General features: G+C 36.7%; 1 pseudogene; it reads right to left on the reverse strand.

Moving 5' to 3' along the window:
* Nucleotides 1-13759: 13759 nt before the first annotated feature.
* LOC149221226 (uncharacterized) lies at nucleotides 13760-18593 on the reverse strand (annotated as a pseudogene).
* Nucleotides 18594-19903: the final 1310 nt, after the last annotated feature.

The raw sequence follows: 19903 nt of genomic DNA on the forward strand, positions 1-19903 counted from the left end.
TTGATAGTATTATTGATAGTATTATCCCCATGGCCAGGCTGTGGCCCCCAAAATATGATTTGCATTAACCAGGATATTATTGGCCACAACTTTTCCTAAATAAATGACTCATATTGTGGACTCTTTATTAAAGTTTCATGAATGGTGAGACTTTGTCCCCTGAATTTTGGTCTAATCTAGCAGCTTTAAAATCCGGAACTCGATGAACTTTGATTTTGGGATATTTGTCAGATCCAAAAGCCTAAAATTTAGGAACTCCAGCTGACCCAGGCAGACTTCGGCCTGGAGTTAGCAGAATTTCGGAGACTTTGAGTGCCCTTTCTAAAAAGTTGGACGGACAAAGATGTGTCGTTTTCTGTGAAAATTATTTAAAGAATAGGAAATATCTAACTTCTTAATAGAGATCTCTCATTTTTTATGGGAAATTGGCAACTTCTCCAATGTTGTACAGTGATCGGTCTCCCAATGAAAAGTTATTATAAATATTACTTACAGTCACAAATCTTCAGGTTTTATAGTTACTTTTAATGTTAAAATTTTCTTAATTATTATAAAGTCTGTCAATTTGTTTTAATAGCATTTTGTAATTACACTTGATAATTCATTACTATGATATGTGGCAAATCCATGTAAAACAAAAAGTAGCATCTGCAAAGTATTAAACTTTTTATATGATCATGCTCAATAAATTTTAATGAAATAAAAAAATGGGATTTCCTTCCATTTCCGTTGGAACATGGGATTATTTGTAATTGTCGTAAAGTATTTATTTTTCGTTGGAAATGGGATTATTTGTAATTGTCGTAAAGTATTTATATTACGTGAGACAATTTACTTTCTGTAGCATTACACCTCAACATTCTCCATGGATCCAAATACCACATGGACACTATATCCAAAACCCCGATCTCCCTAGAAGCTAATATAGTCTCATGTTCCTAACACATAATAGCACAATGAACTATTCATATTAACCACTAAGTTAAAATTGGCTTTTTTTAAGACCATAAGTGATATAAAATCAAAAGTTTACATAAAAAATAGTAAGTATAATAGACACTGACCATATAAGATATAAATATAAAAATATCATAAAGCTTTGCCTTATTTTTGTCATGAAAACTAATAGGAAACATTTCAAAATTAACATAAATAGGCATTAGAAGCTCAAGGGGCTAGTTCAAAGTTGAAGCTATCCGCATGAATGGGATCCACTAAGGTTGTAGGGGGTCTTGGAGAAATAGGTGGAATCCTCGGGTTTCTTTCTATTCGCATCAACACCCTATCCATTACATCCAACCTCGTATCCATTACATCCAGTGTGCAATCATAATGTTTGAGGTGGTCATGCATGTGATCTAAAGCCTATAGTAGATCTCTTCTCGCTTCCTGGTTATCAAGTAGTGCCCTTCCCAGAAGATATTTCATTTTCCAGTAGATGATTTAACATAACCTAAGCTACTTTATGATGACTTGCAAGAATCAATATGTGTTATTCCTCATTGATTACATGGTTGTCTTATTGTTGTTATTTGCCAACTGAGGTTAACTGTTTGCATGTACTTGGTTCATTTGCTCCTTCTCTAATCTATATCTGGAATCTAGCTCTCCCACTGAGCTCGTACTTCTGCATTGGAAAGGGATGTTCCTTGTGAAGAGGCCTCCCTTTGCAATCTAGATATCTACTCTTACACCTGCATCAACAATTGTTAATGATACCTAGCTGCAAAACTAGCGTCTTTATTTTGAAGTCCCAAATTGCCCTGACGACCCCTTTCTCCATAATATGATGAGTCTCTTCTAGGTCTACCTTGCTCATGCGACATGGCTACCCAACTTGTAGCACTCAAGACTGACCAATAACCCTTGCTTTGTGTATTTTGTTTTTTGTCTAGCTGCAAATGAGGAACTTGACAAGACTTCTTCTCATGAAACTAACACCCCAAGGCGGTATTCCTTTTGAAATCGTCACACTCAGAAAGTGTAGGAATTTACAGGGTAAGTTCCTCAGACAGAACACCAAAGGACACCGCTCACAAACAGATCACAGATCAATACACCAGTATTTTGACGTGGTTAAAACCCTCAAAGAGGGAAACAGTCCACGGCCTGAGCCAACGCGGCCACTTCACGCAATTTATTAATAAAAGAACGAAAATTTATATATGCTTCTCTCATAGACGGATTACCCTACAAATGACCTTCCATGATCTTTAAATAGAGATCATGGACCAATCGGGTGTTAAGCCACAGATCAAGTGTCGGTAATACCGATGAGAGAATGAACCGTCGGATCACTACATATCGTGATCGTCGGATTGTAAGTTACAAAATGTACAAGGTAAAGAAACACACTTTACCTAACTCTATACTAGACCAAGTTGTACTTAACTATTTCCTATGTGTTGGAATATCCTAACATCCCCCCTTAAGAACAACTTGGGATAGGATTGAAGGATTTACAAATATGACATAATAGGAGAAGGAAGGAGGCACTAGAGCCTATCCACCCTTAGTGACAACTTCCTAAACTCCAACCATAAATCGAAGTTTAGTGAACTTCGCCTCTGTGAGAGCCTTTGTAAAGATGTCTGCAACTTGATCGTCTGTTGAACAATATTGCACTTCAAGAACATGGTCGTGAATGAGCTTTCTGATGAAGTGCATGTGCAGTTCAATGTGTTTGCTGCGCTGATGTTGGACTGGATCTTTGCATAGCTGAATGGCACTTTGATTATCACACCAAAGTGTAGTCGGATGTTGTTGCTGAAAGCCAAACTCTGATAGGAGCTGACGAAGCCACAAGGCTTCCTTACTAGCTTCCACGGCACCACGATACTCTGCTTCTGCTGAAGAAAGAGAAATGGCACCTTGTTTCTTGCAAGCCCATGTAATAGGTCCTGAACCAAGAGTGAACACATAACCTGCAGTAGACTTCCGATCATCAGGGTCACCAGCCCAATCGGAATCAGTGAAACCAACCAATAAAGGAGCTGCTTCGGCACTGTAATGAATCCCAAACTGAACTGTACCTCAAACATAACGAAGTATTCTTTTAGCTGCTTTCTAATGACTTTCATGTGGGTTTTGCATAAACTGAGCAACAAGGCCAACAACAAAGGAAAGGTCAGGACGAGTATGGGTTAGATACAAAAGTTTTCCTACAAGTTGATGGTATAAGGTAGCATCAACTTCAGGAGAAGTACAAGTGACTGAAAGTTTGACTCCAGACTAAAAGGGAGAAGGGGCTGGCTTACAGTCTTCCATGTGAAAATGGCGTAGAATATCACAGGCATACTTTGATTGGGAAAGGGAAATACCTTCCTTGGATTGAAAGACTTGAAGACCGAGAAAATAATGTAAGTGTCCTAAGTCTGTCATTTCAAACTTCCTTTTAAGGCTAGACTTCACATGGTTTATAAGGTTGGGATCACTACCAGTCAGGATAAGATCATCAACATAAAGAACAAGAATGATAAGAGACTTGCCCACTTTCTTGGTGTAGACAGTATTGTCAGAATGACACCTAGAAAAGCCATTTTCTAAAAGAAAGTTATCCATTTTGGCATACCAAGCTCGAGGAGCTTGCTTGAGACCATAAAGGGATTTCTTAAGCCGACATACAAGGCTGGAGTCTGTTTGTATAAAGCCAATAGGTTGTTCCATATAGATTTCTTCATGCAAGTCCCCATGCAAGAAGGCAGATTTAACATCCATCTGATGGACTTCCCATTTGAAAGAGGTAGCAAGGGAAAGAACAAGGCGAATAGAGTTCATTTTGGCAACAGGGGAGAAGGTTTCAGTATAGTCAATGCCTTCAACTTGTGAAAAACCCTTAGCAACAAGACGAGCTTTATGTTTATCAACTTTCCCATCTGGTCCATACTTGGTTCTGTAAACCCATTTGCATCTAACAAGTTTTCGTCCCTTTGGTAGAGGAACAAGATCCCATGTATCATTTGCCAATAATGAATGATATTCTTCATTCATAGCTGCTTCCCAATCTGGATGGCATGAAGCTTCTGCAAGGGTGTTAGGATCATAATTCACTGAAGCTTGAGCCAGTAAAGAAGAGGCTCTCTCGAACTGAGAACGTGTATGTCGCTGATCTGTAGGATCACTGACAAGATCACCTGCTGCATCCCAAGTAGCACAGACCCATTTTGGAAGCTGAGGAGCTGAAGGAGGATCCTAAGAAGTTGGGGGAGGTTTTTCATCCTCGCTTTCATCATCTGAAGAAGAAATATTTTCAAAAGTAGAAGAGATAGGGAGAGGTGGCACATCCGTCGAACTAGGCTCGCAGGCCGATACATTTTCAGCAAACTTTACATCTCTTCTAATGATAACATTTTTGGACTTAAGTGGAATAAGTCTATATCCTTTGACATCTTCAGAATATCCAACAAAAATACATTTTTCACTCTTAGGTTCTAAAGCTTTATGTTTCTCATCTGGAATATGGGCCCATGCTTCACTTCCAAAAACACGAAAGTGACTTACATCTGGTTTGATTGAGCTCCATGCTTCTTCTGGAGTGATATTCTTTAAAACCTTAGTAGGAGTGCGATTTATTATGTAATTTTCACAGTTAATTGCTTCTGCCCAATAATTAAGACTAAGTCCTTTAGATTGAAGCATACAATTAGCCATTTCCTTTAAGGTGCGATTCTTCCTTTCAGCTACACCATTTTGTTGTGGAGTATATGGAACAGTATGTTGCATTTGAATTCCATTCTCAGTGCAAAAGTTGATGAATGTGTTTTTAACATATTCTCCGCCATTATCAGATCTTAGCTTAAGAATTTGATGTCCAGATTGTTTTTCAACAAAGGCCAAGAACATGTTAAATACTTCACTCTTGAGTTTTAAGAAGTATACCTAAGTGCGTCTGGAGAAATCATCAATGAAAGTTAAGAAATACTTGTAGCCAGAGAATGAAGCAACTGGAAGTGGACCACATAAATCACTATGCACGAGCTGTAAAGGGGCTGAGGTGTGCCAAGAGGCACGTTTTTCAAAACTGTCCCGATGATGTTTTCCGAGTACACATCCGGAACAAACACCATCTCTGCAAGATACCATTGGAAGACCTGTCACCATATTTTCTTTACATAGATTCTGAAGAGAGCGATAGTTTAAGTGACCAAATCGCTCATGCCAAAGTTTGCTCACTTCATCATTATGAGCAACAAATACTGAGGGAAGATTTGATGACCCAAAGTTGTGAAACTTATACAACCTTGTAGAATCATCAGCAATGCCAGTAGCTAAAATCTGTCTAGGATCTCTTAGGTCCTTAATTACAACATCGTGAGGTGAAAATTCAACGATTTTACCTTCACCTCAATGGGCTATCTAATATACAGATAGAAGGTTGCAGGATAAGGTTGGAACACATAATACATCATTAAACTGACCATTGTCTAGATGAATAGTTCCAGTCCCTACAACACTAAGAGATCTATCATCACCAACATATATATTTTTGGTGTTACAATCATTTAAAGAAGAAAACATGGCTTTGTTTTTGGCCATGTGATAAGAAGCTCCAGAATCAATGAGCCACTCATGAGAATGAGAAGAAGAAGATACATTTAGTGCATAGCCAGACCGAGATGCTTGACAACCACATGCAGAAAGTGCCAATCCTGAAGATGAAGTTGAAGTTGAAGATTGCTCCAAATGGATGTTATGCTTCTTCATTGTTGCTTCCAAGGCTTCCATCTTCTTAAAGCATTTGGATTCTAAGTGGCCATCTCGATTACAAAAGTTGCAATGTCTATCAGTCTTCTTCTCTTTGTTTTTATTTGTCTTATCATTTTGTTGAAATGATTTTTCATTTTGAGACTGAAATTGCTTAGGACCCTTGTTTGGTTTAGGACCATTCTTTTTAGGATACAACTTCTTAGGATTCTTTGGATTTGGTTGCTGCTGGGCGGCTAACGCTTTCTTAGAAGAGTTTCCAAGATGAAGAAGACCAAGGTGTAAGAGTTTTTCTTGTTCTCTTATTAAAGAATCACAAAAGGAATCAAAGGAAGGGGACTTGTAGGTTTGTCCTTGAGAAATGAAGGCTTCTCTTGTAGAATGGAAGGTGGAAACAAACACAGAATAGGCTGGTCCCAACTTAGTAAGAATGGAGTAGATAAGGCTACTATCTTCTTTCTTAACCTTAACACCTTTTAAGAGAATTCTAAGGGTCTTGAACTTGGACAAAAAATCTTCAATGCAAGAAAAATTATTGGGGTCCAATGTAAGCAATTCATTTTCAAGTTGATGGGCTTTAAGTTCATTTTTAATTCCAAAGACTTTAGTAATCTGTTTCATTGCTTCATCAGGAGTATCAAGTTTTGCAATATGGAGTCTAAGATCTGGAGAAATAGACATCCCTATCAACCCACGTGCTTGGTCTTGCCTATTTTCCCATTTAGCTGCCTTGTCTTCATCTTTCAGTTTGGTCTCTTGGCTGTGGCTATTCTGTAAAGACCTTTACTTCTAAGTAAATCCACAACGTAGGACCACCATTGGAAGTAGTTGGTGCTGTCAAGAATGACTGGCATGGACTTTCCATTTAAAAAAAAACTGAAGCTATAGGTGTTGAAACTAAGTGTTGCAATGGAAAGATATCGAAAAATTAGGCTGTTTAAAAAAAACGGTTCTGAAAACGGCTTCCGGATGAAGAAGTTATGGCTTTTTAAAAAAAAATTGATGAAGTCGCCAACGAAGTACGGGAATGTGCGGAAATAAAAAATCCGCCCCCACAAAATGGAGACTTGAACCCAAGACCTCTACTCTCATAAATTAGCTTTGCACCAAGTGAGCTATACAAAATGTTTGAGAGAGAGAGAGGGGGGGGGGGGGGGGGGGGATTGATGCTTTGGGTTGCGTGCTTGCTTTGAGAAAGCTCATTTTCCCTACAAAACAAAAAACACAAAACCCAACACGGACATACAAAAAAACGAACGTTGCGGCTCGAAGTTAGCTTTAGCAGAAACTAAATATTTTCAAAAACGAACCTTGCGGCTCGAAGTTAGCTTTAGCCGGAAACTAAATATTTTCCTCAATGTTTCTGATTTTCCGAGATCACACTAAGGCGCAGCGGAAAAGAGCATACGCATGAGAAAAATCCTTCCTTTCTGTTTCGATTTGCCCAGATCGCACAGAGTCGCAGGGCAAAGAGCATACGCAGAAATGAAAGGTATAGATCCAGTAATAAAAAAACTAAATAAACCGAAAACCGAAATAAACAGAGAGAAAATAACTGTAAACTGCAAATAAACACTGTATACCTCCAGATCTTAAAAATGACGCAGCTAGGGCTACCAGAAACCTTTTCGCATGAAACGAAAGGGGTTCCTCACTGGAATAGATGCTCCCAACACAACAGAGCAATCCTCTCAGCCCGAAAGTAGTCAGAAACAGTAGATCTAGGAAACGATAGTCGGATGCAGTTCTACCGGCTTCAGATTTGGATCACCAATGGACGCGGCCCTCAAATAGCTCTGATACCATGTAGGAATTTACAGGGTAAGTTCCTCAGACAGAACACCAAAGGACACCGCTCACAAACAGATCACAGATCAATACACCAGTATTTTGACGTGGTTAAAACCCCCAAAGAGGGAAACAGTCCACGGCCTGAGCCAACGCGGCCACTTCAGGCAATTTATTAATAAAAGAATGAAAATTTACATATGCTTCTCTCATAGACGGATTACCCTACAAATGACCCTCCATGCTCTTTAAATAGAGATCATGGACCAATCGGGTGTTAAGCCACGGATCAAGTGTCGGTAATACCGAGGAGAGAATGAACCGTCAGATCACTACATATCGTGACCGTCGGATTGTAAGTTACAAAATGTACAAGGTAAAGAAACACACTTTACCTAACTCTATACCTAACTCTCTAATAGACCAAGTTGTATTTAACTATTTCCTATGTTTCGGAATATCCTAACAAAAAGACTTAGACCACTCCCTTGCTCTACAACATTAGTCTACTCATTCTCTTGATGCTCATCCTTCTTGTAACAACTTTGGTGAAAATTCCATGTAAAAATATATAAATACCATGAATGATGGGACACGTATTCCAAGCTGAATGGTGGGGGAAACATCATAGTGAGTATTCATTTGGTTGTTTATGGCTAACGAAATTGGCAAAGGCAATGGCTAAGGCATTAAAGAGGCAAAAAGACATTTATTGGCATTTTATTTATGAAAATAATGGAAATTAGGAGAAAATGAAGGTGAAAGTTCATAGGTTACATGTGAGGAGGAAATTGAAGGAAAATAATGGAAAAAAAAAAAAATAGAGGCCTCGTTAATAAAAAGGCTTTTGAGGATCAATGAACAGGTTGTTCAGTGCAAGACTTGGTTAGTTCAGTGTTGGAGCTCTCTCATTTTTTTCTCTATCTCTCTCATACTCTTGGATACATAGAGTTTTCTTTGAACACTCTTGGAAGGCGTGGCATACTTGGATTCTTGGAGCAAGAAGGAAAAGGAGGAGCAGGAAAGCGCAAGAAGGCATCGACATCAGCAACTACATCAGATTTTCTTGTAGGTATCGGGTTGCATGTATGATTTGTTCACTAGTTTGGACATGCATGGCATATGCTTGTGGATTCTTAGTCATGATCTGTCATTGGCATGGAGGATTGCCTGGATTGACATTGGATTGCCTAGCCTTGCCATTTCTTGGATAGCCATGGTGATTGTGGGTTTATTTCCTTGTTGTGTTTTTGGTTGGTTCTCATGTTTCCTTAGCTTGGGTTGAGTTACTAGTCTCATAGTCTTGGTTGGAAAATGCTCTGGAGCCCTGTAACAACTTGGGTTGAGTTACTAGTCTTGTAGCCTTGGTTGGACAAACACTCTGGAGCCCTAGAAAAACTTGGGTTGAGTTACTAGTCTCGTAGCTTGGGTTGGAAAAACACTCTAGAGCCCTTGGTGGGTTGAGTTACTAGTCCCGCAACCTTGGTTGGAAAAACGCTCTGGAGTCTGGTAAAAGTTGTGGGTTGAGTTACGAGTCCTGGAGCCTTGGTTGGACAAACGCTCTGGAGCTCAGTAAAAGTTGTGGGTTGAGTTACTAGTCCCGCAACTGAGTTGGAAAAACACTATGGAGCCTTGGATGGCTGGGATAAAGGCCTATCTGATGATGGTTTTGTGATGTCCGACCATGAGGTGGAATCTCTGTTTGATGGGTTGAGGTGGAATCATTGTTTGATGGGTTGAGGTGGATGGCCTTTGGAAGCCCTGGATGAGTTTTGATTGATGCGTTCTATGAGATCCCACATTCATGCTTGGAATATGGCATGAGGGTGAATAGCTTGAGAGAGATTTGGCTAAGCCATTCTACAGTCGGGTGGAACATAGAAGTACAATCCCGGGTTTTGATTTTGCATCATTAATGAAAGGGTATTTCTCCTTGTATCCCTATGAGCATTATGATGGATTATATGTGGTTTATATGGCTGTGATTTCATTGGTATTTATGTCCCTATTATGTTGGTTATGTATGTATTTTATGACAACAGTTATGTATGGATCTCAACATGTGTTTTACTTGTATGTGAATGGATAATTTGTCTATGACCTAATAGATGATAATGCAACAAATGGAATAAGGGAAAAATGGTTCATAATGATTCTCATATAAGTATGACATCCCGACACTTAAATTTGTTATTTACACCTGTAGATTACATGTCGATGATATGTTTGATGAAATGCCTGTCATGGCTAGTAGGGGTCCAGTCAAGGTCTTGAACAAGTATTTGCTTTAGTACTGTCATTTCCATGTTACTTTATTGATTTGAAGAGATGGATTAGTTATGGGAGGTGATCAGAGCTCTAGGCCTGGAAAAGTGGCTCAAATCCTAGATGTAGTGCCCACTCTAGTTTTCTGACCCTAATATGACATTATCTTAAATACTTTAGTCTATGAGGAACTCAAGTTGAGGATCCAGAAACAACTCTACTATTAGTGAATGTGATGGTTATGTATGTTCTCTATTTATGGTTCCATTAAGGTTATGATGATGCTAGCCATGATGGAGGTATCCCCTATGTTAGCTACTTACATTAGTTCTGGTTCACAATGAACAATGATGTGAATGACTAGATGACGCTAATAATGCTATTATGACAATGACTAACACTGAGAACCCTGGTTACTAATTATTATTGAATATGGCAGGAAACCACCAGAGGCACTCGCACATGACAAGTTGACGACACCTAGTTTGATGAAAATTTATATTATTTTATCTTTGAAATTCTAAGTTGATTTTGAAACCTACTATATATGTTTATCTATATTCTAATGATATGTTAATGGTTGCAGGCACAAATTAGTTGCTTGACCGAATGACTCACATATGGGTGATGGGGTTGTACAAGTGGATGGAGCTACATGCGAGGGGTGGGACAGTGTCCCTGATCTCACCCACTAGCACTCCCACCGTGACTTGGGCTAGAAGGGTTGAAACACCTTCGCCTTGAAGATCACGATGCCATGAGGGAAGGTCCCAAAGTTGGGTTGATCATGAGGATTTTATCGGGGGGCGCACATCAAGGCAGATTCCTTGATCCCCGACACCATTAGTCTCACTATAGCAAGGCAACATAAGAGATGATAGTGGCCTATGACGTTGCACCTATACTTCCCTTCGTAGTCACAGGATGCTTGAAGGGCAAGTGGCGTGGCACCCTTGGAATTTCAAGGGAATTTCTTGAAGGGCACGACTAACTTGGCACCCTTGGCATCACAAATAAAATGTTAGGCGTCACACCCTTGGAACTTCAAGGGAATTTCTTGAAGGGCACGACCAACTTTGCACCCTTGGCATCACAAATAAATTGTTAGGCGTGGCACCCTTGGAGCTTCAAGGGAAGTTCTTGAAGGGCACGACCAAATTTGGCACCCTTGAAATCATTAAAAATAAATTAATTGATAAATATAATCAAGAAATGAAAACTAGGTAAATTTACATCAAGGGTAAATGATGTTAGAAACCGAGGTAATTAAATCAAAAATAGAACTTGGGTTAAGAGGATCATACGTAGAAATAAAATAGATTACCTTAAAAACTCTACCCTTCTCATGTTGGAAAATATTAAGTAGATTATGTAGTTTAATTAGGGAAAAAGGGGAAAGAGGGACATAAGTGTAAGGATAAAGATTAATCCTAAACTAATTAAACCTAATTAAGAGAAGAGGAAGGTGAATTAAAATAAGAATAATAAATTAAATTTAGCGAAATGTAGAGAACCTCCATGTGGCAACAACCAACATAAGAATATCCATCTAAGAGATAACTTGAGTTAAATTAGGGAGTAGATAGGGGATCAAATCTTGACTCATTAATTGCCTTTTATTAATGAACACAAATTAAGGAATAAAAAGGGGGATAAAGAGGCAACTAGGAGAAAAAATAGGAATCTTGTTGAGGTGAGGAAAATATTAGTTTTAAATTAAAATTTAAGTAAATAATTTTGGGATACCCTTGATGAGAGAGTGACACATGGGTGGGTGAATAATCAAGCTATTGAATTATAAAAAAATAATTAATTATGTATGACATTCCAAGTGTCACCTATGAGGACTCCTATAAAAGAAGGGGCAAGCCATGGGAGAAGGCACTTTCGGGAACCCTTTGGTTGGATGGATGAGACGATGTTAGAGTAGTGATTATGAAACTATAGTGAGTTTGGTGAGGTAGAGGATTCTAGAGAGGGGACTCTTGAGCCAAGGAGTGCTCTCCTGTACCAGCTAGTGCATTCATCCATTGTAAAACCTCATTGCAGCTCGGGGGTCCGTAGGGAAGAAGAGCACCCAAGGAGTAGGTTGGGAGGTTAACCAGTGAGTCATCGCATTCGGATCAAGTACATCATCGTTCACTCTCGGAGGTGACCAACAACAAGAGAATACAAGTAACAACAAATCAAGTGGAGTCTCGTCTTCTAGTGAACGATACATATGTGTTGCAATATTATTTTATATGATTGCTTTATGGTCTTAGTTAAATGTATTAAATTTTATTATATGTTCAGTAAAATGAATTTCAAGAATGTGTTAGACAGTGCTGAATAAATTTGAATTCCCAACATTTTTCTCTTCTAGTTATATTTTATTGTGAATTATTATATAAAAAAAAAAGTATATGGTATAGAAGTTGGTCCTTACACTTGGTATCAGAGCTATGTTGAACCCTTGAGACCTATGGGCCCATGTATGCATGACTAGTTTTGTTAATTATCTTCTTTTGATCAACTATGGCATGGGGAATTTGGGTAAATTGTATGAAAAACAAGCCAACACCATAACAATTTCTTGCATGTTAATGTCCCAGCACCATAACAATTTCTCGCATGTTAATGTCCCATGGCTTGTCATTAAATTTTTCAATTAACAAGAGCAGCAGTCAAGTTGAATATTAGGAAGCCTATTTTAATGTTGCATACTTGGTTGCAAAGGAAGCATAACTATATCCACTAAGATTGGCTTTTCAAAAAGATTAAGAAACTGCTGAATCTTTGACGTTTTATTTTTAGACTTGAAGATAATATATATATATATATAGGGTTGGTCCATTTGTGGGTGTATAAAAGAGGCAGGTCGACTGTTTGACAAATTGCCTCAACGAAATTTCGCTGCATGGAATGCGATGATTATAGGATATGCACAACATGGGCTAACAAAGGAGGCCCTTGAGCTCTGTTCAGAAATTGAAATGACAGGAATGAAACCAAAGACATAAATAGGCATGGAGTTTTTGACAATTTGGACCTTTCTGGTTTTACAAAAACATTTCTGAATGGGGATATTATCTGGGAAAGTATTCCATTGGGAATTCTCAGTTTACATAAGATTTACACCTCAAAACTTTGAAGGTTTTTCTCTTGTCAAAATTATCTGCCATAATCACATCCTCAACATTCCTTGAAGCAGAATGATACATATGTGAACCCAGCCTGCCCACAAAATATATGAATCAAATCCAGATTTTAAGCTGAGACAGTGAACCTGCCTGCCCTGATCAAGCATCGTTATATTCGCGCAAACCGAAAGAACAATCGAGAAAGTAAAATCATTCGGCCTCAACCCCATCATCAACACTTTCCAAAACACCTTGAGAGCCTCTTCATCTTTCCCATTCAGAGCATACCCTGCAATCATCCCACTCCATGAAACGACATTCCTTTCAGGCATACAGTCAAACACTTGCCGCGCTTCCTCGACAACACGACATTTGGAATACATATCAACAAGAGCACTGCCTACAAAGATATCCGAATCAAATCCTGTCTTGAGAATAGAAGCATGAACCTGTCTGCCCTCTTCCAGAGCCGCAATTCTGGTGCCTACCTTGACCACGCTAGCAAATGTGAATTCATTCAATCTCATTCGTGCTCTCTACATCCACCCAAATAGTTTTAAGGCCTCCTCTGCAGGTCCATTCTGAGCATACCCAATGATTATGGTGGTCCATGTGATTGCTTCCCTTGATATATAAAAAAAATATATAGTATAGATCCGATCTTTAGAAAAAGGCTAAGATCTTACCAAATGCCAGCTTACAAGGCAAGCATAAAAAGCAGTTGTGCCTTTAGATCGATTAAAGATTGAGCCTTGCAACAATGAAGTTGAAAAGTAGTTAATCACCAACTTATGACATGTAAAGACAATGTCAATATGCAACTAAATGAAGACAGATCACCAAATCTTCTTAGCTCCAATATGCTTGTCTCTTATGCAACGTTACAGTTTTTCGTAAGCACGAAATTTGTTGCATAATTTCTAGAGAGCTGCAACTAAATGTTGCATTGCATTCAGTTTCAAGTCCCTTGACATACCCTGGTAGTCATTTCCCTACATCTTAATCAGTCGACCAACATAGACACGCTGCATAGTTGTGAGCCTTTGTAAAGGTGCAGTTTTTCTATCCCTCTGTCTTTTACCAAATGAAAATTTCAGATCATCCTCTTCTAATTCACTGCCACTATCGATAACTTGAAACTTGGGATCCTTAATTTCACCATTGTCTTCATTGGGCAGATTCGGCTCCGAAGGCTTTTGTAAGCTTTCAACCTTGACAATGTTCTCACAACAGCTTACTGCCCCAATCCAATTTGGATTAGAGGCCACCCTGAACAAACAATAGATTCGAATAACGGTGCTAATCTGGTCCCAATTTCCACTTGTCAGTGCTCTGAGCTTTGGAGAGGCAGGCTTGAAAACACATGGCTTAACCCTTGGAAGACACCTATGCTTTCATCAAATCTAGTAGTGATATTAGATATTCAAGATAAAGGGTTTCTTGAAATGATGTTGAACTGGAAGTGCAACAATGAGTGGCCTACAAAATTGCTAAGCAGCATCAGATCTTATTTTGTATAATCCACGTTGATTGACACGTATAACTCATTTGCGCCATATTTTTATTTGTTCTTTAAAAAAAAAACAGTTTCCAGATTCATTTTTCTGTTCTCAAAAACATAAAATAATGTCCATTTCAATAATGCTCCAGGCGAATTCAGGAATATGAGCAAAATTTGATTTGAGAAATCCAATATTGTTGTTTTGATTTTGTTGCGTGATGGCTATTTATAAATTTACCTGTTTATGAATTAACACTGTCCACAATTTTCATTCTCCTTGTTACATCAAAATCTTGTCCCTTTAATGTCAATTTAGAACTTTGGTTCAGCCCAACAGTTCAGAAAGCGAGAGATGAGGATGAAATATAATTATCCATTTAAATTAAGTAAATAAAAATAATCTTACCCGCCTAATATAAAAAGGAAATTATAAAATTATTTTTCAAGATAAAGCATTGTATTATGGTGTGAATTCATGAGATTGATGTCATTGCATTTATGGTTTTATTTCTATGCAACTATAAATGATTATTCACTGATGTTGTTTATATTGTTATGATTCATGCATGTTATATTTGTAATTGTATGTAGAACTTAGAGGTTCTATTCATAAGTTATTTCCTACACTGCAATAAAGTGTAAATGAAGAACCCTCCAGATTTGATGTCCTATACTTTTAAAGGAATGGATAATCGGTGCATTGCATTGAAGACTAGACGTTACATAGAGAATATTTGATTATAAACATAAGGTTCTACATATTCAAATAAAATATCTTTTGAATGTTTCGAGGCCAAGACATTATTCATCTAGATGAATTTCTGAGCCATTCCAAATAATGGTTTATAAATTGATTCCAAAAGGTTACATATCAAACATTTATGCGGTTTTCTTAGGAGGCTAAATGCAAAGCATGAGCAAGTGCTGAGAGGAAATAGATTGAATAAAAGATACAATATAAGGAAGAAATAAAATAACCTTTGGTTGGTTTGAGACCAAACCTGGTTTGCAAATGGCTAGATGATGTTGCAGGCGCATTACAAGGTTAATGCGCGAAGAAAAGAAGAAGAAGAAGAAGAAGAGACCGGATGAGGAGAGGTGGAGATATCAATATATCTCTAGATATTTTGCATTTGCGTTCATGTAAGTGTATTCATGTACTCATGCAATCATATATTGAACTTTAGGTCTAGATAATGTTAAAAATAGAAAAAGAGATTTTAGTGTGTCCATATAATTACTTTTGAAGTGCTTCGGAATTTGTCTTTCGGTATGTAGTGCAGAATCCCTAATGTGGTCAACAGAACTTTTATTTAGCCCAAATTTTATTTAAAGGAAGCTTCCATGAAGGTTGTTAAATGTTTATTTAAAGTTTATATGAAGGTTGTTGAAAATGATGGCTTGGAAGTTTATTTGCAGAAGTTATAGAAATTTAAGAAATATATTTGTTAGTTTAAATGCTTATTTAATGAAAGTTTACATGAACATTGTTGAACGAGAGTTGGAAGTTTATGAGCAAAAGTTATGTTTATGAAATATTTTTGTTAGTATGTAATGAGTAGTATGTTTAATTTTATTGAATGATGATAAATAAAGTGATACATGGTTATGATTTTTTTTGTGTAATGTAATAGGAATATTGTTAAGTAATATGTTTTTTTTGTTTTGTTTAATATGTAATGTAATAGGAATATTGTTAAGTAATATGTTTAATTTTATTGAATGATGGTTTGGAGTTTTATATGTAAAAGTAATTTTATGAAATATTTTAGTATGCAAATTAATATAAATATTGTTGATTAATATGTTTAATTTTTAAAAAGTCAATAAAATGTTAAACTAAAATAATAAAACATGTTTGTTTCATTTAGATTTAAAATGAAACTAAAATTCTAAGAGCAACCATGTTAGAAACATTAAATAGACAAAAGTAAAAGGAAAATGATATATATTAGAACAACTTAAAAAAATAAAATAAATAGAATTTAGTTATAAAGAATTATAAACAACAAGTATTGAAGAGCATGAGAATAATAAAAATATGATCAAATTCATTAGCAAGAGAAAATTCTTGGTAAGAGGTCACATTTGAGTATTTCTTGTCTAAGAAACACTAATATTGACTTGGTGGAAGACTAGTAAGTTACAAGTGAAAATGTAATTCCTTACTATGAATATCTTTGGTTTACACAAAGGCGCTGCATTGATAGCCAAATATGAGGGGTGGTGGATTTTTTTTTTTTTTAAGAGAATCACTAGTATGGATAATGAAGGAAGAATCATTTCAAACTAATTGTTAGTGATTCATAATTGATCAGCTATGGCTAGCATGATTCACCAACATGAATCCTAAAACTATTTTTAAGATATAACCTGTTTTTTATGTGCTTATTATTATTATGTGGTTACCAATCATTGTAAATTCAAATTCAAACAAGCTTGGTGCTGCAAATGACCAAAGTCAATAACATGCGAAGGATGTGAAATATAATGACGTAAAACAGAAACATGAAACACATCATGCATACATGTTAAAGATGGAGGTATGGCAAGCCTATATGCCACCGACCCTTTCCTTTCTAAGTTTTCAAAAGGTCCCACAAACTATGGAGACAATTTTTCTCCCTTTCCAAATTTTATAGAGTTTTTTTTTGGGGCCTTACTCTCAGGAACACCCTATTCCCCACCTCATAGCTTTGGTCTACCTGATGAACATAAGCATAGCTCTTTTGTTGATCTTGTGCTTCTTTTAGCCTTCTCCTAATCATAGTCAATTGTTCTTCCATCTCTTGCACCACTTCTGGTCCCATTAATTCTCGGTCCTCTAGTCGGTCCCAACTAAGAGGTGTTCTGTAGAGTCTTCCATATAAGAACTCAAATGGCGCCATCTTGATGGAACTCTGATAACAAATTTGGAGGACACCAAAGAGATTCGTCACCATTTTCCTTACCTATTCCAAGGACCTCGAGACGAAGTCCATTATTAAGAGGGGGCGTATGTAGTGCCCTGCTCTAGTTGACTGGCAATGATATGTCATTAAAATTTATTTAGCCCTAAGGCCCACACTTTATTCTTTGAGGACCTCAGGTTGAGGATTCAGACATATGACTTTATTATTAGTGGTTGTGATGTTTATGTATGTTCTCCATTGATATTATGATGAAGATAGCATTAATGGTTAAAAGTGCCACATTATAAATTGACATATGGAAATTATGTTTTATATAGTAATATCTTGGTTAAATTTAATATTTACATCAATTGTATAGATTTTTTTTATATATTGGTATGTATTAAAGAGAAGTCAATAATTAAATATTGATTGCAAAAAGGATGTATTTTTATGGGTACATGAAAAAATTGGAGTGTGTTTTAAAATATTATTAAATTAATTTGTTTTGAAATTGTTAATAATAATTTGAATTAAAATTATAGTTTTCATAAATATAGTTATTGATTAAATATATATTATAATTGGGATATCATATTTTCAATAGGTTGCTATGATAATTTGATAATTTATGCATGAGTAAGTGAAGTGGAGTGGTCACTGGTCACAAGTTGTGATCACTTAATAGTATCCTTGGGTTTTCTTTGAAAAAGGTTGGGATCTTTCTTTGGAGATAAACTTGAGTGATAGCAGGGATGTCACTATCTCTTTCTTGATAGGTGAGGTGTGGTAGGTGTTATAACCAATTTGACTCTTCTCGATAGTTTTTATGTAGCTAAAACAAAATTTTCTTACATTTTCAAATAGAAGACAACTTCCTTGGATTGGGAAGTATGTTTTTATTTTATTGGCATAACTTCCTTATTTAGAGTATTCTTCTTAATGCCCAATTCAATGCTCGATATATTATCGATAACATGTTTAGATTCTTCCATTGTTAGGTCATGTGCCACATCATCTCTAACTAGTTGAGACACTAACATCATTACTTACTAGGATATTATCTATAATTAAGTAATGTGGTGATGTTTCAAAAAGTTTCTTGGTTGGATGAACTCCTAGGAACTATTCATGGAACACTACATCTTGATGCACAATCACTTGCTTTGTAATTTATCTAATTATTTATTTATTTACCACTGCTAATAAGAATGTTTTAATTTTTATCACTTTTGACATCAAAGTCCTTCATCTTTTGCTAGCTCGTGAACTTAAGTTCGCCATTTGAATTTCTTATTCTTACTTGTCCACCTCTTTCGACATTTTTCCACCTATGGCCTAAATGCAATGCTACAATTATCATTTTAGGGAACATACTGACAAGGGTCCAAAATGACACTTATTGAGATATTGGGGAAAATATTACAGAATTATCAGAAGGGATAACTTAGAATTTAAGACTTTTTGAAAAATATCAAATGTATGGATAATTTATATGATCTTTTCTTCTACGACAATATTATTGCAACATCTATGATAGTGAACTCTACCATATCCAATGGTGATCATACAAATCACTTTGTGTACCCGACATTGTCACTTATAGGGTCACGTAGATGTGGTTTGAAATGAATGACTATAATTGGAAGCTACAGGAGTACAGTGTGTGGACAATTTACTTGGTTGAAAGCATCATATATTAATTGTAACATGAGATGAATTTTGATTGTGATTATCCTGCCCTTGTCTTGTTGTTGCTTAGTCCAAAAAAAAAAATTTGGGGCTGCAATGCTCCCCAGATATAGTCCTTTAGTTATAATGGAATTCGTGGTATAGATATCTTGGGAAAATTATAACCTACCCACCAAAAGGTTAGCAAGAGTTTCAGGAAGGGTTCCTAGGATATGTGTCGCCGTTTTTCCTTTATGTTGTAAGGACTTCAGGACGAAGTCCATTGTTAAGAGGGGGTGTATGTAGTGCCCACTCTAGTTTTCTGACCCTAATATGACATTATCTTAGATACTTTAGTCTATGAGGAACTCAGGTTGAGGATCTAGAAACGTGACTCTATTATTAGTGAATGCGATGGTTATGTATGTTCTCTATTTATATTATGATTACAATATAATTAATGGGTATGTGTACTCTCTATTGATATCATTATGGTGATAGAAGTAAAGGATAAACATGTTTTCTATTGATGTTATAATGATGATAGCTTTGATCTATATGTATGGTTCCATTAAGGTTATGATGATGCTAGCCATGATGGAGGTATCCCCTATGTTAGCTACTTACATTAGTTCTGGTTCACAATGAACAATGATGTGAATGACCAGGTGATGGTAATAATGCTATTATGACAATGAATAACACTAAGAAACCTGGTTACTGATTATTATTGAGTATGGAAGGAAACCAACGGAGGCACTCGCAGATGACAAGTTGACAACACCTGGTTTGATGAAAATTTATATTATTTTATCTTTGAAATTCTAAGTTGATTTTGAAACCTGCTATATATGTTTATCTATATTCTGATGATATGTTAATGGTTGCAGGCACAGATTAGTTGCTTGGCCGAATGACTCACATATGGGTGATGGGGTTGTACAAGTGGATGGAACTACATG

Source organism: Pinus tabuliformis, chromosome Q (genome assembly GCF_031772625.1).
Source record: "Pinus tabuliformis cultivar Carrire ecotype Pingquan chromosome Q, CPIR1, whole genome shotgun sequence".
Lineage (NCBI taxonomy): Eukaryota > Viridiplantae > Streptophyta > Pinopsida > Pinales > Pinaceae > Pinus > Pinus tabuliformis.